Raw genomic sequence first — 24,000 nt, 5'->3', positions numbered from 1 at the left:
ATTTCCCTGTTTATCACCGTAAAGCACTGTATAGTACAAAGCAGAGAGCGCCATTCTTGATATTTTCTCAACATGTTCTTTACAAAGCACCAAATACATAAAGATGACTTGACTTGATGTATATTTGCAGCTTACAAATTAATTAAGGCTGTACTTTTAAATGTAAAATTTGTGGAAAGTCTGGATTTAAAGCACTGGATGTTAATTCATCATAATTATTCTAGTTAATTTGAAAGACATACAAAGGAGTAGTATTTACCGTCTCTTCTTCATCATCATCCTGACCAGCATCCTCTGGCTCTGAGGGGAGAGTTGAAACAGATGTTTCAGAGGGAACAGGTGATGAAGGAGACTGTGTGAGGACAAGTTTGGGGTCAGGGACCAGAGAAGGGGATGTGGAGCCCAGTACAGGTGTGGCACTGCTGGTGACCAGGGTGGAAGAACCCAGTGCCAGTGTGGAAGAGGGTGGTGACAGAACAGCCTCCGGATCTGCTATCGTGTGATCCTCGCTGATGTCACAGAAGCCCTCATCTTCATCTCGCTCTTCCACACTGAGGTCCTCAATGAGCTCTGCTGTCTGCTCAGAGTCAGGATTCATGTCCTGCAGTGCCTGACCAGTCTGCTGGAACAGATACTGCACTCCAATGAGCTCACCTGAAATAAAAACAATAAACAAACAGAAATTAAATAGAATGTTGTGTATCATATTTGATACATTAGGCTTTTGTAGTAGCTCATATACTGTGAGAATGTAGAGCTTATAGTCAAGGAGAAAAAACCCAAAACAGTTTTATTCAGAGGCCCAATACGTTTATTTATGGGAGCAAAACATGAAATGAAATGCAATACAATGATGATTGAGAGAAAAGTCTGATGATCATTTTGATATTTACATGTAACATGATTTTCTAATCAAGTGAACCCAAGCTGTTTCAGTCTAGCAACTAGTCATTACATTACTAACAATATAAAAGTTATTCTTACAATTACTTTATAAAAATCAGTAAAGGTTTCACAGTGAAAAGAAACGTGAAGCACAAGATGAAGGTGGACACTTTTACAATTATACTTAAAGACTATAATCAATCAGACGACAGAGGGCATGTTTCCTGAAAAGTTTTGATCATGTTGATAATTTAGAGGCCTTTAGAAACTTGCATATCAATTATGATACAATCGATTCTATAGGGTTAAATCTGACATATAGACGGAGGTTACACAGAAATTGCAAGTTGATAAAATAAAAAATATATAAAATAATTCTCACCAGTGTAACATGCAGGGGGACAAAACGTGGGGACCACTTTCCTGCCAAACAGCTTTTCATAATTGCCGTTTACACAGTGAACACGTTCTCCTGTGTAGCTGCGCAAAGCTGATGGCTCCGATGACAGGGAAGCAGCCTCCCAGTCCTGGTTCCACCGGTGTAGACCCTCGAGCAGATAAATCTGAAAATTTAAATAGACACAACAGTGTTTAGGGGGTGTTAAAGAAACACACAAAAACACTTAATGCTCTTTCTTTACACATGCACAGTGTGTGTGTGACAAAGACAATACATGGGATGAAACGGTTCAGTTGTAAATGAAAGGACTCGAGAGAAGTGGAGCCTCTGGCACATCTGTAGGTCTTCAGAAGCACGCCTCCCTTGTTTAGGCTCCCTGTCTCTGTATAGAGCACAACACCAGGGGGGTCTTGAATGCATTTCACATGCTTCTTCTGGACATTCCAGATGTGCTCCATCCTTTCTCGGTACAGCAGAGGAACACCTAGGGAGTCTTTACCCTTGCTGCTCAGGAGCTCTGTAAGCAGCCGCTCAAGGAGAAGGATGGTAGTCTCCTCCTCCGGCAATGGAGTGCCAGCTCATCCCTGGTAAGATGCTTGTTGACCTCTTCATCTGTCAGCGCAGGCCAACCCTGGGATTTCAACAGCTCTCTCTTTGCTTTGCGAAGCATAGAAACATCAGCCACATCCCACTCAAAAATAAACGCTGACAGCCGTGACATGAAGATAAGATACAGCTGATGGGCATCAGTTGTACACCCCATGGCAATCCTGCGCATATAATGCCAGATGTCCAAGCGAATCATGAGATCAGGCCAACCTCTGAATCTGGTTTTCAGCTTGGTCTCACCCACATCAGTTCAGCAGCCAAAGTCCACGTACAAAACAGCAGGTGGATCCACACTAGCCGGCTGGTACCTTTTCACCAGACCATCGACCATCATGTCCAGTCCTGCTCCTTCCTGTGCTGTCAGCACACTCATGAGCACCTGACCAAACTCATTGCCAACAGAGGTAAGCCAGAGTCCCGTTCCCCTTGCCGTCCCAGCCAGCTTCTTAGTGATCTGCAGTAGATGACAGGAAGCATTCAATGTAATGAAACATCACACCATGTAGAATATGATACTCATGCTCTGATAATGATATAACAGTAAACACCATAAATGAACAAAAATCCCCTGCTAACCTTTTTAGTGGAATCCATCTTCAAGACTGAACCATACGTGGATGTTATCCTTGCATGGATTTCAGCCAGCCTTGTCAGGATGTCTTGGCTGTACACGGTGAGCAGCCACTTGCAGCTTGGCACCACTGTAGGCTCTGGGGGTTCCTGGAATTGTATTTGCAACACCCCGGGTCGTTTGAGGAAGTCCACACATTGGGTGGTGTACCGGGCCATACGCTGGAGCCACTCCTCGCTGTGGTCCTCACGCAGCTGTTTGATGACCCGCGTGGGACTGTTGCCTAGGCCAAGCTCACGCAGGAGCCGAATGACTCTCATATCACAGGCATACCTTAGGAAAAGCAAAATCCACACATTCATATATTTTACATATTTAATTTCTAAAGTATTTACAAACATATGTGATGATGAGCTATCAACTGGATGTGGAATTAAAGTGTACTTACTTCCGCGTGAGGATGACCCGAAATTCAGAGCGATGGCCCAGATCCAGCTGTTGCAGGACAGTCTGACTCCAGGACACATGCGAGGCTTTACACTTGGTACAGATAAGGGTTTCTGTGACCATGTTGTACATCCTTTTATCCAAAGCAGATGGAGCTTGCAATGACGCCCCGGAAGGAGCAGTCTGTGAAGGAAAAAGAAAAAAACATTTAGTCTAGCAGGTCATTTATTTAATTAGTGCTTTATCTATCCAAGACTACCCTCACATAAAATAGAAAATATTGGATGTCAAATACGTACTTAAGGTAATAGAATATAATTGGTACATTTGTTCCACATGTTTTCAGAATTGTGTCAGCTGCTAGCGCTATTTTGTGCGACTCTAGTGAGTTGTGACAGTTAATATGCAAAATCAATTATTTTAGACCATTGGAATTTGAAATTGCTTACCGAGACAATACTGCAAGACTCAGGACTGGTCCCATCTGCAGTGGTTCTGGGGACAGAGGCTGGAACTCCAGGATCTTGTGTCTGTAAAATCATGCAGTGAAATATAATAGATTTTGCATACATAACAAGAGAAACAGTCAAACATACCTGTCCAATAATTGTAACTCATCCTGGATGGAATTATACAATGCTGTTCAAAAGTCTGGGGTCAGTAAGTTTATTTTATGTTTTTGAAAGAAGATTAAAATACAGTCAAAAACAGTTATACCGGGAAATAATATTGCTGCTTATTTAAATGTATTTTCAAATGTATTTATTAATGTGTCATTGCTGAAAAGAAGTCTGAATTTACTGACCACACCAACTTTTGAACAGTACTGTATATCAAATATATTTAATTCCAAGAGTATAAATTACTGTTATTACTTCATTATGGTAAGATTTCCTGGAATACAAGATATGTGTGCACAGGAAAGTGGACAGGAATGGAATGTGTATTCATGGAATGCAATGTGGATTATGCCAGTACTTACAGAGACAGTGGTGCTTGGTGTAGGGGCACTGGACACTGTTGCGCTTGGTTGGTCATCAACCTGAGATGGTCTCCTAGCCACACTGAGATTTGGCTTTGCAGCAGAAATGTGGGACCCACCAAATCTTGGGTTGGTAAACTAAAATAGGGCAAAACAATTTCAACTAAATGACAAAATAAGCTGTAACAGCACAGTGGCAAAAAATAATTATATTTTTGTTAAATGAGAAAATATCTGTTGGTTCAATATTTTTAATATAACTAAATGAACTGCTTTCTTGCTGTACATTTTTTGTTAATTTCTTTCATGTATCACCACCCTCTGCTACTTTAGATTACTATAGATTGAAGTAAGCACAGTTAGAATAGAAAAATGAGTGGGGAGGCATTGCTAGAATGTGAGTATTATTTCAATTCAACAGGTACCTTTTGAAAAAAATGACATTGATTCAAAACTAGTTTGCACATAGCTTGTAAGATAAAGTGTTTATTAACAGTATTTAAGGTTATACTTGAAAGTAGATGCATGATGACTGAATTAATAATACATGTATTAATAAAAATGTTATTACCATTGACAAACTTGGTATTATCCTAGATGTCACAGATGCAGTAGGCCGTGACTGGGGCAAATTCAATTATTTTAGAACAATAAAATTTGAAATTACTTACAGAGACAACATGCAATGAAATATAATATATGTTGCATATATAACAAGAGAAAGAAACAGTCATAACTGTCCAATAATTTTAACTAATCCTAGATGGAATACAATACTGTTTAAAGGTCTATGTTCAGTAAGATTATTTTTGTTTTTGAAATATGATTAAAATACAGTCAAAAACAGTAATAGTGTGAAAAAATATTACAATTTAGGATCGCCCCTTATTTGAATCTGTTTTCAAATGTATTTACAGTAATGCATCATTGCTTCATTAAAGTATCAATTTCTTTATACACAAAAACTGACACCACCAACTTTTGAACAGTAGTGTATATACAATCTATTTCATTCAAACATTATATAGTACTGCATAGTATTCCTCTTAATTCATTATGATAAGATTTCCTGCATACAAAATACGTTTCTAAAAAGTGCACAGATGTGGAATGTGTCTTAGAATGCAATGTGGATTATGCCAGTACTTACAGAGACAGTGGTGCTTGGTGTAGGGGCACTGGACACTGCTGCGCTGGGTTGGTCAACAACCAGAGATGGTCTCCTCGCCACACTGAGATTTGGCTTTGCAGCAGCAATGTGGGACCCACCAAATCTTGGGTTGGTAAACTAAAATAGGGCAAAACAATTTCAATGAAAAGACAAATTGAATTGAAACAGCACATTGGCAAAAAATATAATAAAATGTAAAATGAGAAAATATCTATTGATCGTAGAATTCATTATATAACTAAAGGACCTGCTTTCTTTCTTTAACTTATTTTTTTGTCTGTGTATTACCACACTCTACTACTTATACAGATTGAAATAAGCACAGTTAGAATAGAAAAATGTGTGGGAAGGTATTGCTATAATGTGAGTATATAGTAATTCAATAAGTAACTTTTAAAAATGACTTAAAATCAAAACTAGTTTGCACATAGTTTGTAAGAGAAAGCATTTATTAACAGTAATGAAGGTTACACTTGAAATGGCTACAAAGCAGATTCATGATAACTTAATTAATAATACGTGTATAATTAATTGTGCATAAGTGGAATGTTACCTGAGAAATACAGAATGAAAGACGTAGCTTCAATAGCCAGTTGAAAAAGATCAAGAGAGATGCCTTGAAGGACGTGAGGGTCCTTTAACCCATAATGGCAAAGCCCAATTAGAGAGGAAGAGGAGAATACAAGAGCAGAGCCCAGAGAAGAAAGTGAGATCACATAGGTTACATTGTTCTTTCACCATTTAACTTGATCTAAACCCACCTGAGACAGTGAAACTGACCAATAAGCAGACTACAGCCGCCCCTGTACAAGGTGTGAAAGCTGGCAGGTACTTGGTATTATTTTAGAAGTAGGCTGGGGTGGGAGCTGATGCTGAGTCTCAGAATCAGAATCAGAATCAGAAAGAGCTTTATTGCCAAGTGTGCTTGCACACACAAGGAATTTGTTTTGGTACTGAGGCTTCCAGTGGACATATACAAATACAGATACAACAAGAACATAATACTACAAATTATAAGAATAAAAAATAGAAATAGAAATATATGAGAATAAAAGTATCACAGTTGGGTTTAGTCAGAATAGTCGACATTTACAGATTTACAGATTATGAACATATTTACACTGTTTTGCATATTATAAATAAATAAATCTACATATAAGTATCGCCTGAGTTGTAGGGTATTGCACTAAACAGTGGGAGTATTGCACTTAAGGCATATGCCTTGGGAGGAGTGTTAACTGTTCAGGAGGGAAATGGCCTGTGGGAAGAAACTGTTCCTGTGCCTAGATGTTCTAGTGGCCAGTGATCTGAGTCACCGTCTTGACGGTAACAGTTCAAACAGCTGGAGTCCAGGGTGAGTGGAGTCTGTGATGATTTTACCTGCTCTCTTACTCACTCTGGAAGAGTACAGGTCCTGGAGGTTTGGCAGGGGGGCACCAATAATCCTCTCCGCAGTCCGGACTGTCCGTTGTAGTCTCCTGATGTCTGATTTGGTAGCTGAACCAAACCAGCCAGTGATGGAAGTGCATAAGACAGACTCAATGACGGCTGAGTAGAACTGAATCAGCAGCTCCTGTGGCAAGTTGAACTTCCTCAGCTGGTGAAGGAAGTACAGTCTCTACTGGGCTTTTTTCACAATGGAGTCAATGTGATTATCCCACTTCAGGTCCTGAGAGATGATAGTGCCCAGGAACCTGAATGACTCCACCGCTTCCACAGTGCTGTTCATGATGGTGAGTGGGGGGAGTGCTGGGCTGTCCCTCCTGAAGTCCACGATCATCTCCACTGTTTTGAGCGTGTTCAGCTCAAGGTTGTTATAACTGCACCAGACAGCCAGCTGTTCAACCTCCAGTCTGTAAGCAGACTCGTCACCGTTTTGGATGAGACCGATGACAGTGGTGTCGTCTGCAAATTTCAGGAGCTTGACAGTGGGGTCTTTAGAAGTGCAGTCATTAGTGTACAGGGAGAAGAGCAGTGGGGAGAGAACGCACCCTTGGTGTGCGCCAGTGCTGGTGGTGAGAGTCCTGGATGTGTGTTTCCCCAGTCTCACTCGCTGCTGCCGGTCAGTCAGGAAGCTGGAGATCCATTGACAGATCGAGGATGGTATGGAGAGCTGGGTCAGTTTGGCTGTGAGAAGATCAGGCATGATGGTATTGAAGGCCGAACTGAAGTCCACAAAGAGGATCCTTGCATAAGCCCCAGGTCTGTCGAGATGTTGCAGGATATAATGCAGTCCCATGTTGACTGCATCATCCACAGACCTGTTTGCTCTGTAAGCAAACTGAAAGGGATCCAGCAGGGGTCCAGTGATGTCCTTCAGGTGGGCCAACACCAGTCTTTCAAACGACTTCATGACCACAGACGTGAGAGCGACAGGTCTGTAGTCATTAAGTCCAGTGATTTGGGTTTTTTTGGGGACCGGAATAATAGTGGAGTGCTTGAAGCAGCAGGGAACTTCACACTGCTCCAATGATCTGTTGAAGATCTGTGTGAAGACCGGGGCCAGATGGTCAGCACAGGCTTTTAAACAAGCAGATGAGATGCCGTCTGGGCCTGAGGCTTTCCTAGTCTTCTGTTTTTTAAAGACTCTGCTCACGTCCTCCACACAGACCTTAAGCTCAGGTTGGATGGCAGGAGGGGGGAGTGGGAGTGCAGGAGGCGATGGTGAATGTGTGAAGTGCAGATGAGACCGAGTGTGTGGTGTGAATGAGGGCTTTTCAAATCTGCAATAAAATGAGTTTAAATCATCAGCCAGGTGTTGATTGTCAACAGATTGGGGGGATGGTGACATTGTAGTTGTTGATGTTCCTCAGGCCATTCCAGACTGATGATGGGTCGTTGGCTGAAAACTGGTTTATCAGTTTTCCAGAGTAGCTTCTTTTAGCAACTCGGATCTCCTTTGTCAGTCTGTTTCTGGCCTGGTTATACAAGATTTTATCCCCACTTCTGTAAGCATCCTCTTTGGCATGACGAAGATGTTTGAGTTTCCCAGTAAACCATGGTTTATCATTAGTAAATGATAAGAATGTCCTGGTAGGAATGCATGTATCCTCACAGAAACTTATATATGATGTTACAGTATCTGTGAGCTCATCCAGATCGTTGGTAGCAGCTTCAAAAAAAGTCCAATCAGTGCAATCAAAGCAGGCCTGTAGATCCTGCTCTGCTTCATTAGTCCATCTTTTTACAGTCCTTATTACAGGTTTAGCTGATTTCAGTTTCTGCCTGTAGGTCGGTATGAGATGAACCAAACAGTGATCAGATAGCCCCAAAGCTGCTCGTGAGACGGAGTGATACGCATTTTTTATTGTGGTGTAACAGTGGTCCAGTATATTACTGTCTCTTGTGGGACATGTAACGTGCTGTCTGTATTTTGGTAGTTCACGGGAAAGATTTGCTTTATTAAAATCCCCAAGAATGATTAAAAGAGAGTCAGGATACCTTTGTTCCGTACAACAATTATTGACTCTGCGCCATGAAATAATGACTTTGCGCCATGACCTGCAAATAATGACAACAAATAATGTCATTATTTGACTCTGCGCCATGACAACAAATAATGACTCTGCGCCATGACCTCCTGTGCTGGTCCAGTAGCGGCAGACTGTTGTTCATCAACCCTTGGTGCTTGTCCACTAGAGGTTGTGGCCTGCTTAAGACAACCACACAAATACATAGGCTACAATAATTGTTGAACGAGAAGAATTTGTTCAGTAAATTATAAAAAAAACCAAAAAAAAATACAAGTTACATCTTTACATTGTTACCTTTTGAGTGTGAAAACCACACACGCACTTTGGGACCGCTCCGAGCAAGGTTGTCTGGCCGCGAGACTGCATCGGACATCTTTCAATCTGTAAATATTATCACACATATAATATAGAATACATGGATTTCTAACCCTTTGGCAGCTGGGCGTGGGTTCGAATCCAACCGCTGCCAGCAGAGGTTTTAATGAGGGACAGACTCCTAAAGTGTTCTCTGAAAAGGCGCGAAATCAGCTGGAAAATATCCACCCTCTTGAATCAGGGACAACAATAACTTGCAATTATTATAATGACACTTCAAAAATGAATTTAAATATAATAGTAATGTATAGCACACAGGGGTGCCCAATCCTGCTCCTGCCGATCGACTGTCCTGCACAGTTCATCTCCAACCCTAATCAAACACACCTGCCTTTGATTTCAAGTTATCCTTAGGACCTTAATAGGTTGCTTCAGGTGTGTTTGATTAGGGTTGGAGATTAACTGTGCAGGACAGTCGATCGGCAGGGGCAGGATTGGGCAACCCTGCTCTATAATAATGGAGTTTGCAAATTTGACGCATTGAGAGTTTTTGGTGACTGACAGCTACCTCTTGTTTTTGAGTTTAACTGTGACACATCTGGCTGCCATTTTGGAGTATGGCCCAAAGGCTTTGATTTGGTAATTCAGTTGTGTTTGATTAGAGATGGAATTGCAATCTGCAGGGAGGGGGGCCTCCAGGAGTATAACTGCGTCCCCCCTCTACTTAGTAGGCCTTTCTACCTGTCGAGGAGCTCCTTCAATGCACAAAGGATTTCAACTGATTTAACTATGGGGAAGTGAGACACTAAAAGAAAAAATTGGCAAAAATGGCCCACGGAGGTATTCGCACAAGGTAGCGTGGCTGAGCGGTCTAAGGTGCTGGATTAAGGCTCCAGTCTCCTCATGGGTTCAAATCCCACCGCTGCCAAGTCTGCATTTTAGAAGGCACTTGTGGCTGCTGTGCCTAAGCGAAACGACTGGAGAAGTGACACTGCTTGCTCCCAGTCCATCCAAACTCAGCCGCTTTCGCTTTCCTTGGCCGAACTCGGCGGGCTTCAGAGCCTGACGATTCAATTCAATTCAATTCAAATTTATTTGCATAGCGCTTTTCACAATACATATTGTTTCAAAGCAGCTTTACAGAAAGTGCATTTCAGAAATGTACATAGAAAAAATACAATTAGTTAATCATGTAGTAATTTTGGGCATAACATATCGCCGGCGTTGAGTCGTCTCTTCACAGGCGTCGAGTCGTCTCTTCACAGGCGTTTAGTCATCTCATCGCAGGTGTTGGGGGATCTGAAGTCTCCGTGAGAGGCTGGATACAAACTGGAGCTGACGAACGCTATTTACCTCGGGACTAGCGTCCCGAGATAACAGCAGTAAAGCAGATGGGAAATAATTAGCATAGCTGCTGTTCATAATATTAATGCATTCGATCTTATTCAACGGTGGTATAAAAGGTAAGCATTATGTGAATGCTTGGCTAAAGAGATGCGTCTTTAATCTAGTATATTAGTGGGACAGCGAGTCTGAGCCTCGAACAATATCAGGAAGGCTGTTCCAGAGTTTAGGAGCTAAATGCGAGAACGCCCTCCCTCCTTTAGTGGACTTAGATATCCTAGGAATGACCAGAAGCCTCGAATTTAGTGATCTTATAGAACGTGATGGATTGTAGGGCGATAGAAGGTCCATTAAATACACAGGAGCTATACCATTTAGGGCTTTATAGGTCAGTAGTATTACTTTGTAATTGATACGGAACTTAATAGGTAACCAGTGTAGAGATGATAAAATGGGTGTGTATGATCATATTTTCTTGACCTAGTAAGAACTCTAGCAGCTGCATTTTGCACTAACTGTAGCTTGTTTATTGAGGATGCAGGACAGCCAGCTAATAAAGCATTACAGTAATCTAGTCTTGAGGTCATGAATGCATGAACTAACTTTTCTGCATCAGAAACAGATAGCATGTTACATAGCTTAGCAATGTTTCTAAGGTGGAAAAAGGCTGTTCTTGTAACATATGAAATATGATTTTCGAAAGACAAGTTGCGGTCTAGTATAACACCCAGGTCTTTTACTGTAGTGGATAAAGTAACAGGACATTCTTCTAAATTAAAGTTGTATTGTACAAGGTTTTGTGGGTAGTTTTTTGGACCAATGAGTAATACCTCCGTTTTATCTGAATTTAATAGCAGGAAATTACATGTCATCCAGCATTTAATATCTTTGAGACACTCTGTCAATTTAGATGAGTTAGTGTTTTCATCTGGTCGTGATGAAATATATAATTTAGTGTCATCAGCATAACAGTGGCAATTAATTCCATGTTTTCTTATAATATTACCAAGTGGCAGCATATATATTGAGAATAGCAGAGGGCCTAACACCGATCCTTACGGCACTCCATAGTCTACTGACGTTATTTTCGATTTTTCCCCATTTAAACAGACAGAATGATAACGGTCTGATAAGTACGATCTAAACCAGCTTAATGCCTGTCCCTGAACACCAGTGTAGTTTTGCAGTCGATCCAAGAGTATTTTATAATCTATAGTGTCGAACGCAGTGCTAAGATCGAGTGGAACTAGTATTGAGATACAGCCTTGGTCCGAAGCTAAAAGTAAATCATTTGTTAATTTAAACTAGCGCAGTTTCTGTGCTATGATGCGGTCTGAATCCTGACTGAAATTTTCCATACATATCATTTTCTTGCAAGAAAGAGCACAATTTAGCGGACACAACTTTTTCTAGAATTTTAGACATAAATGGAAGATTTGAAATGGGTCTGTAATTTGCTAGGATATTTGGATCTAATTGCGGTTTCTTAATGAGAGGTTTTATTACTGCCAGTTTGAATATTCTTGGAACATGACCAAACAATAAAGATGAGTTAATAATATTGAGAAGAGGCTCTTCCACTACAGGTAACACTTCTTTCAGTAGTTTAGTGGGTATTGAATCTAATAAACATGTTGTTGGTTTAGATGCAATGATAAGTTTATTTAGCTCTTCCTGTCCTATAGTTGTAAAGCGGTGTAGTTGTTCTTGAGGGGTGATAATTGAGGCTGAATCATAAGACACCATAAAAGATTGTACATTTACAATTGTGTTTCTGATGCTTTCTATTTTCTCATTGAAGAAATTCATAAAATCATTACTACTATACTGTAACGGAATATTTTGCTCTGGTGATGTTTGTTTATTTGTTAGTCTAGCTATGGTGTTGAATAAAAACCTTGGATTATTTTGGTTATTTTCTATTAGTTTGCGGAGATGCTCAGCCTTGGCTGCTTTTAGAACCTTTTTATAACGTGACATACTGTCTTTCCACGCGATTCTAAAGACCTCTAAATTAGTTCGTTTCCATTTACGCTCTAAGTTACGAGTTTCTCTCTTGATAACATGCGTAGCACTGTTGTGCCATGGTGCTTTAGTTTTCTCTCTAACCTTTTTTAATCTAATTGGTGCAACAATTTCTAGTTTACTAGAGAAAATGGTGCTCAACCTGCTAGTAATTTCCTCTAGTTCATCTGTTTGTTTGGGTTCACTGAGCAGCTGAGATAGATCAGGTAAGCTATTTGAGAATCTATCTATAGTGGTTGGAAGGATTGTTCTGCCTGGTTGATAACGTGGCGCAACATGACAAATTTCAGAAGTACGTATTATGCAAGTTATCATGTAATGATCAGTGACATCATCACTTTGCGGTACAATATCTATATCGGTTGGATTGGTTCCATATGATATAATTAAATCTAGTGTATGATTTAGACGATGAGTGGGACCACTGACGTTTTGCATGACCCCAAAGGAGTTTAATAAATCTGTAAATGCAGCCCCTAACACATCATTTGTGTTACCTACGTGTATGTTAAAATCTCCAACAATTATTGCTTTATTGACATTGACCAATAGATCTGAGAGAAAGTCTGCAAACTCTTTTAGGAAATCAGCACAGGGCCCTGGAGGTCTATATACAGTAGCCAAGGCTAGAGATAATAGGGATATTTTTCTTACATCTAAGAGCGTAACATTTAGAACAAGTACTTCAAATGAATTAAACCTGTGACCTGTTTTCTGAGTAACATTTAGAATATCTCTATAGATTGTTGCAACACCGCCGCCACGTCGATCAGACGGGGCTCATGCTTATAACAGCATCCCGGTGGAGTGGACTCATTTAGACCGAAATAATCATTTGGTTTAAGCCAGGTTTCAGTAAGGCAAAATACATCGAAACTATTATCTGTGACCATTTCATTTACAATAACCGCCTTAGGTGTGAGCGATCTAATGTTTAGAAGACCTAGCTTTAGAAATTGTTTTTGTTCACTGATATTGAGATTTTCTGGTTTAATTACAATAAGATTTTTCCTAGATCCTACAGTTGATTTATTGTTTGGCCTCACTAAACGAGGAATAGACACAGTTTCTATATAATGTTCTACACTACTTATATCAATTAAGTTGGGACAGCAAAGACTGTGATTTGGACTTTGACTTACTAGTCATATAGTGTGTAACGTCTTGGAGATGTTGTCCGACAGAACAGCCGCTCCGATTCTGTTGGGGTGTAGGCCATCAGCACGGTAGAGCCTAGGTCGCTCCCAGAACAGATTTCAATTATTTACAAAGAGTAGTTTCTTTTCATTACACAATGACATTAACCATTCATTTAGTGCAAATAATCTACTGAGCCTTTCCTGTCCTTGTCGGTACGTGGGAAGCGGTCCAGACACGATGATCGTTGCTTCAGGCGACGTGCTGCGTACCGTCTCGATCAGGCTCCTGTAGTCCTTCTTCAGAACCTCCGTCTGCCGCAGCCTGATGTCGTTCACTCCCGCGTGCAGCACAACAGCTCCGACGCGCTCGTCACCGTTCAGGATCTTGGGAACATGTGCAGCGACATCTAGAACACGAGCACTAGGAAAGCAGTGATTGCGCACCTTACCTTTACCTGAGGTAGCACGGACATGACGGACGATGGAACTGCTGATGATCACGGCGTCGTCCCGTACCGACTCGCGAAGAGGGGAGAAGCGGTTCCGGGTGAAGATCTCGAAGACCGGGAGAGGCGGAGAGGTTCTTGGTCTGGTCCTGGCTCGTGTCTTCCGCTGAGGAATCACCCAGGGCCCATGGTGTTGTGTCGGTGCCGGAGTGAATGAAGCCAGAGATGATCGCGTTCTGGGTGCTTGCGTACTATGCAGAGAAGCACACAGAGTAGACGAGGTTGGAGTCACAAAGTTACTAACCACTGACTTGTGAGCATCGGCGCGTGATGTTTCAAGCGCTGATCTCCGGTCTCGCAGCTCGGCTTGCCTCTCTAGCAGACCACGGATCTGCTTCTCCACGGACTCCAGCTCCAACTGCACCGAATGCAGCTCGAATGTGTCCTCACCTGCACTCAGAGGTAACGTTAGACACACATTCGATATATTTGCCATTATAACAGATGAACAGTAAATTAGTAGTGATACTACCAATATCACTACTAATTTGACAGGACTGAAATCCTGGATATAACCCGTATCCTTTCAGTGAAACGGGTGTAAATGAGACGATCAATAGCCGAGAGGCCACGCGTGCGATGCTAGCGGGCTAAAGGCTAGTAGCGAAGATTCGAAAAGTTGGATCTAAGTAGCGAAATCAAAGCAATCCGATTGTTTTTTATAAGGAAAAGTATCGAAGATAAGTTCATATGCTATAAAATAGAAAGTGCTTGTTTATAAATGAGGGGTAAAGAAGAAAATCAAGGATTTAAGGATCAATTCAACGGAGCTCCAAACACAAACCGCACGCGCAATTGTCTGAAGGTCCGCACCCAACGATTTCTCTATTTCTGAAGTTTAATGGCCAGAAAATGGCCCACAAAGGAGCCAAACTCAGCCGCTTTTGCTTTCCTAAAGTGTGCTCTGAAAAGGTGCACCCTTTAGGCTCCAGTCTCTTTGGGGGCGTTGGTTCGAATCCCACCGCTGCCAGCAGAGGTTTTAATGAGGGACAGACTCCTAAAGTGTGCTCTGAAAAGGCGCAAAATCAGCTGGGAAATATGCACCCTCTTGAATCAGTGACAACAATAACTTGCAATTATTATAATGACACTTCAAAAATGAATTTAAATATAAAAATAATGTATAGCACACAGGGGTGCCCAATCCTGCTCCTGCCGATCGACTGTCCTGCACAGTTCATCTCCAACCCTAATCAAACACACCTGCCTATGATTTCAAGTGATCCTTAGGACCTTAATTGGTTGCTTCAGGTGTGTTTGATTAGGGTTGGAGATGAACTGTGCAGGAAAGTCGATCGGCAGGAGCAGGATTGGGCAACCCTGCTCTATAATAATGGAGTTTGCAAATTTGACTCATTGAGAGTTTTTGGTGAACTGACAGCTCCCTCTTTGATTTTGAGTTTAACTGCCATTTTGGAGTATGGCCCAAAGGCTTTGATTAGGTAATTCAGTTGTGTTTGATTAGAGATGGAATTGCAATCTGCAGGGAGGGGGGCCTCCAGGAGTATAACTGCGTCTCCCCTCTACTTAGTAGGCCTTTCTGCCTGTCGAGGAGCTCCTTCAAGGCACAAAAAATTGCAACTGATTTAACTATGGAGAAGTGAGACACTAAAAGAAAAAAATTGGCGAAAATGGCCCACAGAGGTATTATAACAAGGTAGCGTGGCCGAGCGGTCTAAGGCGCTGGATTAAGGCTCCAGTCTCTTCGGGAGTGTGGGTTCAAATCCCACCGCTGCCAAGTCTGCATTTTAGAAGGCACTTGTGGCTGCTGTGCCTAAGCAAAATGACTGGAGAAGTGACACTGCTTGCTCTCAGTCTCATCCAAACTCAGCCGCTTTTGCTTTCCTTGGCCGAACTCGGCGGGCTTCAGAGCCTGACGATGAATGTCCGCACCCAACGATTTCTCTATTTCTGAAGTTTAATGGCCAGAAAATAGCCCACGAAAGGAGCCAAGCTGGGGTAGCGTGGCCGAGGGGTCTAAGGCGCAGGATTTAGGCTCCAGTCTCTTTGGGGGCGTTGGTTCGAATCCCACCGCTGCCAGCAGAGGTTTTAATGAGGGACAGACTCCTAAAGTGTGCTCTGAAAAGGCGCAAAATCAGCTGGGAAATATGCACCCTCTTGAATCAGTGACAACAATAACTTGCAATTATTATAATGACACTTCAAAAATGAATTTAAATATAATAATAATGTATAGCACACAGGGATGCCCAATCCTGCTCCTGCCGATCGACTGTCCTGCACAGTTAATCTCCAACCCTAATCAAACACACCTGCCTATGATTTCAAGTGATCCTTAGGACCTTAATTGGTTGCTTCAGGTGTGTTTGATTAGGGTTGATGATGAACTGTGCAGACAAGTGAGACACTAAAAGAAATAATTGGCGAAAATGGCCCACGGAGGAATTCGTACAAGGTAGTGTGGCCGAGTGGTCTAAGGCGCTGGATTAAGGCTCCAGTCTCTTAGGGGGCGTGGGTGCCCAATCCTGCTCCTGCCGATGGACTGTCCTGCACAGTTCATCTCCAACCCTAATCAAACACACCTGCCTATGATTTCAAGTGATCCTTAAGACCTTAATTGGTTGTGTAGCCATAATCAGATGATCAGCGCAATCATGTGGTTTTAATCAACTAGATTCTAATTAAGTAAACACTCCTCCACTCTTCAGATTGTGACAAAAACAGATGTCATGGGACTTTTTAAGTTACCAATTCACACACGAAGCAAATGGTGCTGGGACTTAATTAAATTACCGACGCCAGAAGTGCCCCGCGGCGTTTCTCTCTGATAAGTAATCACAGGATCCTCTGTCTTACCAGGGGCGCCTCTCTGGCCGGAGATCCCGTGGTGTCCCCTCTGCACGACACCTCACCAACACAGACAACCTTGTGTAATCGAACCACACTGGTCATTGTTATCCAGACTTAAAACTCATCAAATCCGAAGGACGCACACACATACACGGAACTGAAGACGATCAGGAGTCCAACGCGTGACTGACCACGCGACGAACTCTGAATACACACACACACACACACACACACACACAAAGAGACAATCATTGTGAACCACGTGTAGTTAAACGTAACGTTTCAAATGTACAAATGTTTTCTGGTTGTTTTCAGGATTCCCTTGTGACTTAATTGATATAACTGTAAGCTTTTATGATATGTGAGCAGTCTGACATTCGTTTAATCACGAAAAATCACGTATCTGCATTTTACTAGCCCTAGGAATGCCGCGAGTGGAATGATTGGAATCAGAGAAATCAAATAAAATCGAATCACTAACCCAAAATGCAGTATGAGGCATACTTTATTAAATCCTAGTTTAGAAGTGTATTATTACTAAATTTGTGGTCTCTATGCACATGACCCAGAAGGCGTGTACTTCGCGAACCACGAGGTTTGCCGACACGCCTCCTCCCAAACGATTGGATCAGACGCGTACGAAAGGCGTGTCTCGAGCGCCTTCAAAACCAGGAGCGCCATGTCTCCTCTGTGCTAGCAGTCCTACGCCAGAGAGAGGTTCCCTTCTTCAACAAGAACTCCAACCGGAGCTCTTCGTTTGCTTTCTAAATTTCGTTTTAATCTAAGTTTTCTTTCCGTTATCTACCTCAGTTGATAGTTTTCCTTCGTTCAGTGCACTCACGAACGAAACGAATTTAAGATTAAGCATCCGTCGTACGAGCTGAAGAGATCGCAACATCTACCTCCGTCCGAACGAAACTTCGGACATTCAGCCTACGTTTCCTTTCAAACCAGCTGCACAAAAGGGGCCATATCAATGCAAGTATAATCTAAAATAGAATGCTGTTTTAAGGTTGTCTAGAACTTCCTAAAAAGCCTTTGGGTCTCATTTTGAAGTAACTGTTTGAACTGTTCTGTGCTGAGAAGATTTCTCTCTCTCTCTCTCTCTCTCTCTCTCTCTCTCTCTCTCACCCTCTAACTTTCTCTCTCCAATATTTCGTATTGCCATCATTTTCTGTTTCGTTGTAATTGTTTGTTTTGCTATGCATATTTACTCCTGCGTGATTTTAAGTAGTTTATGTAATCCTTAGTCTTGTTTTATTAAATTCCATAATCCTTTGAATAGAATCTGTCTCATGGTTCCATACTTGAAGTCCCTGAAAATGTCGATATAAGCTCCAAGCTCTATTTGGTTTAACTATTGAAGTATCAAAAGTGCCTGACACGAAAATATCCTTCCTTGTGGCCACAGGAAAGTGTGTTTTCGTTGGGTACCGGCTAGTAAATTGTGATAAAGGAAGTCTTCTCCTCCACGTCCGCTGGACGGACAGGTTGTGTGATAACTGAACTTGAATCATATCAAAATTTATTCGCATAATTTATATGAATTTACCGACCTATATTAATAATTAATACGAACAATCGTGTTAATTGTTCATATACGGTGAGGTTTAGTCTATTCCCTATTTGGGATAATTTAATGTATGTAGACAATGAATATTCATGATCTGATGAATATTATTCCCCATTTAAGCTAATAATTTCCCCAAAACAAGTCATTGTCGCTACAGTTGCTTCAGCTGTGTTTGATTAGACTGTCCTGTCGTGGACCTTAATTGGTTGCTTCAGGTGTGTTTGATAGGGCTGGAGATGAACTGTGCAGGACAGTCGATCGGCAGGAGCAGGATTGGGCAACCCTGCTCTATAATAATGGAGTTTGCAAATTTGACTCATTGAGAGTTTTTGGTGAACTGACGGCTACCTCTTGATTTTGAGTTTAACTGCGACACATCTGGCTGCCATTTTGGAGTATGGCCCAAAGGCTATGATTAGGTATTTCTGTTGTGTTTGAGTAGCGAATGGCGCACGGAGGTATTTGCACAAGGTAGCGTGGCCGAGCGGTCCAAGGTGCTGGATTAAGGCTCCAGCCACTTCGGGGGTGTGGGTTCAAATCCCACCACTGCCAAGCCTGCATAATAGAAGGCACTTGTGGCTGCTGTGCCTAAGCGAAACAACTGGAGAGCCTGATGATGAAGGCCTGCACCCAACGATTTCTCTATTTCTGAAGTTTAATGGCCAGAAAATGGCCCACGAAAGGATCCACGCTGGGGTAGCGTGGCCAAGGTGTCCATGGCACTGGATTTAGGCTCCAGTCTAGGCGCGGATTCGAATCCCAATGCTGCCAGCAGAGGTTTTAATGAGGGACAGACTCCTAAAGTGTGCTCTGAAAAGACGCAAAATCAGCTGGAAAATATGAACCCTCTTGAATCAGGGACAACAATAACTTGCAATTATTATAATGACACTTCAAAAATGAATTTAAATATAATAATAATGTACAGCACACAGGGATGCCCAATCCTGCTCCTGCCGATAGACTGTCCTGCACAGTTCATCTCCAACCCTAATCAAACACACCTGCCTATGATTTCAAGTGATCCTTAGGACCTTAATTGGTTGCTTCAGGTGTGTTTGATTAGGGTTGATGATGAACTGTGCAGACAAGTGAGACACTAAAAGAAATAATTGGCGAAAATGGCCCACGGAGGAATTCGTACAAGGTAGTGTGGCCGAGCGGTCTAAGGCTGCCATTTTGGAGTATGGCCCAAAGGCTATGATTAGGTAATTCTGTTGTGTTTGATTAGAGATGGAATTGCAATCTGCAATCTGTAACTGCGTCCCCCCTCTACTTAGTAGGCCTTTCCACCTGTTGAGGAGCTCCTTCAAGGCACGAAGAATTTCAACTGATTTAACTATGGAGAAGTGAGACACTAAAATAAAAAATTGGCGAAAATGGCCCACAGATGTATTCGTATAAGGTAGCGTGGCCGAGCGGTCTAAGGCGCTGGATTAAGGCTCCAGTCTCTTCGGGGGCGTGGGTTCAAATCTCACCGCTGCCAAGTCTGCATTTTAGAAGGCACTTGTGGGCACTGTGCCTAAGCGAAACAACTGGAGAAGTGACACTGCTTGCACCCAGGCTGCGTTCCAGTCCAAAATTGTCAAGCCCTTCACTCGCTAACTCCCCTCCGTCTCGTTCACTCGGATGTGCGTCATTGCTTACGTTGCACGAGTGTCCACTTCTGGCGGAAACTGCAATGGGCTGAACTGGACGTTCACGAAGTGGAACGCACTTCAAAATGGCAGCAGGGATTTCCCCGAGGGGAAGTGCTTAGGGAAGTTTGCAAGTGCGTGTCTAAAAGTGGACTGAAACGCAGCAATAGACTCATCCAAACTCAGCCGCTTTTGCTTTCCTTGGCCGAACTCGGCGGGCTTCAGAGCCTGACGATGAAGGTCCGCACCCAACGATTTCTCTATTTCTGAAGTTTAATGGCGAGAAAATGGCCCACGAAAGGAGCCAAGCTGGGGTAGCGTGGCTGAGGGGTCTAAGGCGCTGGATTTATGCTCCAGTCTCTTCGGGGGCGTGGGTTCGAATCCCACTGCTGCCAGCAGAGGTTTTAATGAGGGACAGACTCCTAAAGTGTGCTCTGAAAAGGTGCAAAATCAGCTGGGAAATATGCACCCTCTTGAATCAGGGACAGCATAACTTGCAATTATTATAATGACAGTTCAAAAATGAATTTTAATATAAAAATAATGTATAGCACACAGGGGTGCCCAATCCTGCTCCTGCACAGTTCATCTCCAACCCTAATCAAACACACCTGCCTATGATTTCAAGTGATCTTTAGGACCTTAATTGGTTGCTTCAGGTGTGTTTGATAGGGTTGGAGATGAACTGTGCAGGACAGTCGATCGGCAGGAGCAGGATTGGGCAACCCTGCTCTATAATAATGGAGTTTGCTCCCATTAATGGAGTGGCTCCCAGGCTGCGTTCCAGTCCAAAATTGTCAAGCCCTTCACTCGCTAACTTCCCTCCGTCTCGTTCACTCGGATGTGCGTCATTGCTTACGTTGCACGAGTGTCCACTTCTGGCGGAAACTGCAATGGGCTGAACTGGAACGTCCTAAGCCCTTGATCACTTGGAATCAGCTATGGAGTTGATTTATTATTTACAATTTTTTTCCCTTTAAGAATTTGTTTAATGCAGCATCCAAATGTATATAGGTTTGTTTGGGTTGTTTTACATTAAAAAAATCTAATTAATATATAATAGAGTTGTTTGTGGTGGTGGTGATTAGACGAGATCGGTGGTGACGTCACAATCGTGTTGCATTGTGGTAAATGGAACTGCCTGAAGTGTACATATGAAGTAGACTCGCTCCCTCGGTCAAAATCGAGGGAACAAGTGTCTGTCCATATAAACTTCCCTCGTCCACTTCACGAAGTGGAACACACTTCAAAATGGCGGCAGGGATTCCCCCGAGGGGAAGTGCTTAGGGAAGTTTGCAAGTGCGTGTCTAAAAGTGGACTGAAACGCAGCAATAGTCTCATCCAAACTCAGCCGCTTTTGCTTTCCTTGGCCGAACTCGGCGGGCTTCAGAGCCTGACTATGAAGGTCCGCACCCAACGAATTCTCTATTTCTGAAGTTTAATGGCCAGAAAATAGCCCACGAAAGGAGCCAAGCTGGGGTAGCGTGGCCGAGGGGTCTAAGGCGCTGCATTTAGGGGTCTCTTTGGGGGCGTCGGTTCGAATCCCACCGCTGCCAGCAGAGGTTTTAATGAGGGACAGACTCCTAAAGTGTGCTCTGAAAAGGCGCAAAATCAGCTGTGAAATATGCACCCTCTTGAATCAGGGACAACATTAACACCTGCCGATGATTTCAAGTGATCCTTAGGACCTTAATTGGTTGCTTCAGCTGTGTTTGATTAGACTGTCCTGCACAGTTCATCTCCAACCCTAATCAAACACACCTGCCTATGATTTCAAGTGATCCTTAGGACCTTAACTGGTTGCTTCAGGTGTGATTGATAGAGTTGGAGATGAACTGTGCAGGACAGGCGATCGGCAGGAGCAGGATTGGGCAACCCTGCTCTATAATAATGGAGTTTGCAAATTTGACTCATTGAGAGTTTTTGGTGAACTGACAGCTACCTCTTGATTTTGAGTTTAACTGCGACACATCTGGCTGCCATTTTGGAGTATGGCCCAAAGGCTATGATTAGGTAATTCTGTTGTGATTGATTAGAGATGGAATTGCAATCTACAGGGAGGGGGGCCTCCAGGAGTGTAAATGCGTCCCCCCTCTACTTAGTAGGTCTTTCCATCTGTCGAGGAGCTCCTTCAAGTCATGAACAATTTCAACTGAGCCTCTATTTCTGAAGTTTAATGGCCAGAAAATGGCCCACGAAAGGAGCCGAGCTTCTTCAGGGGCGTGGGTTCGAATCCCACCGCTGCCAGCAGAGGTTTTAATGAGGGACAGACTCCTAAAGTGTGCTCTGAAAAGGTGCAAAATCAGCTGGAAAATATGCACCCTCTTGAATCAGGGACAACAATAACTTGCAATTATTATAATGACACTTCAAAAATGAATTTAAATATAATAATAATGAATAGCACACAGGGATGCCCAATCCTGCTCCTGCCGATGGACTGTCCTGCACAGTTCATCTCCAACCCTAATCAAACACACCTGCCTATTATTTCAAGTGATCCTTAGGACCTTAATTGGTTGCTTCAGCTGTGTTTGATTAGACTGTCCTGCCGATCGACTGCCCTGCACGTTCATCTCCAACCCTAATCAAACCCACCTGCCCTATGATTTCAAGTGATCCTTAGGACCTTAATTGGTTGCTTCAGGTGTGTTTGATAGGGTTAGAGACGAACTGTGCAGGACAGTCGTTCGGCAGGAGCAGGATTGGGCAACCCTGCTCTATAATAATGGAGTTTGCAAATTTGACTCATTATGAGTTTTTGGTGAACTGACAGCTACCTCTTGATTTTGAATTTAACTGCGACACATCTGGCTGCCATTTTGGAGTATGGCCCAAAGGCTATGATTAGGTAATTCTGTTGTGTTTGATTAGAGATGGAATTGCAATCTACAGGGAGGGGGGCCTCCAGGAGTGTAAATGCGTCCCCCCTCTACTTAGTAGGCCTATCCATCTGTCGAGGAGCTCCTTCAAGGCATGAACAATTTTAACTGAGCCTCTATTTCTGAAGTTTAATGGCCAGAAAATGGCCCACGAAAGGAGCCGAGCTTCTTCAGGGGCGTGGGTTCGAATCCCACCGCTGCCAGCAGAGGTTTTAATGAGGGACAGACTCCTAAAGTGTGCTCTGAAAAGGCGCAAAATCAGCTGGAAAATATGCACCCTCTTGAATCAGGGACAACAATAACTTGCAATTATTATAATGACAGTTCAAAAATGAATTTAAATATAATAATAATGTATAGCACACAGGGATGCCCAATCCTGCTCCTGCAGATCGACTGTCCTGCGCAGTTCATCTCCAACCCTAATCAAACACACCTGCCTATGATTTCAAGTGATCCTCAGGACCTTAATTGGTTGCTTCAGGTGTGTTTGATTAGGGTTGATGATGAACTGTGCAGACAAGTGAGACACTAAAAGAAATAATTGGCGAAAATGGTCCACGGAGGAATTCGTACAAGGTAGTGTGGCCGAGCTGTCTAAGGCTGCCATTTTGGAGTATGGCCCAAAGGCTATGATTAGGTAATTCTGTTGTGTTTGATTAGAGATGGAATTGCAATCTGCAGTGAGGGGGGCCTCCAGGAGTGTAACTGCGTCCCCCCTCTACTTAGTAGGCCTTTCCACCTGTCGAGGAGCTCCTTCAAGGCACGAAGAATTTCAACTGATTTAACTATGGAGATGTGAGACACTAAAAGATAAAATTGGCGAAAATGGCCCACGGTGGTATTCTCATAAGGTAGCGTGGCCGAGCGGTCTAAGGCGCTGGATTAAGGCTCCAGTCTCTTCGGGGGCGTGGGTTCAAATCCCACCGCTGCCAAGTCTGCATTTTAGAAGGCACTTGTGGGCACTGTGCCTAAGCGAAACAACTGGAGAAGTGACACTGCTTGCACCCAGGCTGCGTTCCAGTCCAAAATTGTCAAGCCCTTCACTCGCTAACTACCCTCCGTCTCGTTCACTCGGATGTGCGTCATTGCTTACGTTGCACGAGTGTCCACTTCTGGCGGAAACTGCAATGGGCTGAACTGGAACGTCCTAAGCCCTTGATCACTTGGAATCAGCTATGGAGTTGATTTATTATTTACAATTTTTTTCCCTTTAAGAATTTGTTTAAT

General features: G+C 42.9%; 5 non-coding genes across 5 annotated transcripts; all 5 read left to right on the top strand.

Annotated features, from left to right (window-relative positions):
* The first annotated feature begins 15,523 nt into the window (after positions 1-15,523).
* Positions 15,524-15,605, top strand: trnal-aag (transfer RNA leucine (anticodon AAG)). The gene has a single exon. It is a non-coding gene; the product is annotated as a tRNA-Leu (tRNA).
* Positions 15,606-15,825: 220 nt separating this feature from the next.
* On the top strand, positions 15,826-15,907 carry trnal-uag (transfer RNA leucine (anticodon UAG)). Its single transcript has one exon. It is a non-coding gene; the product is annotated as a tRNA-Leu (tRNA).
* A 3,748-nt stretch (positions 15,908-19,655) lies between these two features.
* trnal-aag (transfer RNA leucine (anticodon AAG)) lies at positions 19,656-19,737 on the top strand. Its single transcript has one exon. It is a non-coding gene; the product is annotated as a tRNA-Leu (tRNA).
* Positions 19,738-20,201: 464 nt separating this feature from the next.
* Positions 20,202-20,283, top strand: trnai-uau (transfer RNA isoleucine (anticodon UAU)). The gene has a single exon. It is a non-coding gene; the product is annotated as a tRNA-Ile (tRNA).
* A 3,340-nt stretch (positions 20,284-23,623) lies between these two features.
* On the top strand, positions 23,624-23,705 carry trnal-aag (transfer RNA leucine (anticodon AAG)). Its single transcript has one exon. It is a non-coding gene; the product is annotated as a tRNA-Leu (tRNA).
* Positions 23,706-24,000: the final 295 nt, after the last annotated feature.

This window comes from Siphateles boraxobius, unplaced genomic scaffold (genome assembly GCF_051911475.1).
Source record: "Siphateles boraxobius isolate OS27281-9 unplaced genomic scaffold, OSU_SipBor_1 12, whole genome shotgun sequence".
In the NCBI taxonomy this organism is placed as follows: Eukaryota; Metazoa; Chordata; class Actinopteri; order Cypriniformes; family Leuciscidae; genus Siphateles; species Siphateles boraxobius.
The sequence above is the reverse complement of the archived record's forward strand: the minus strand, read 5'-3'. Positions and strand labels throughout refer to the sequence as shown.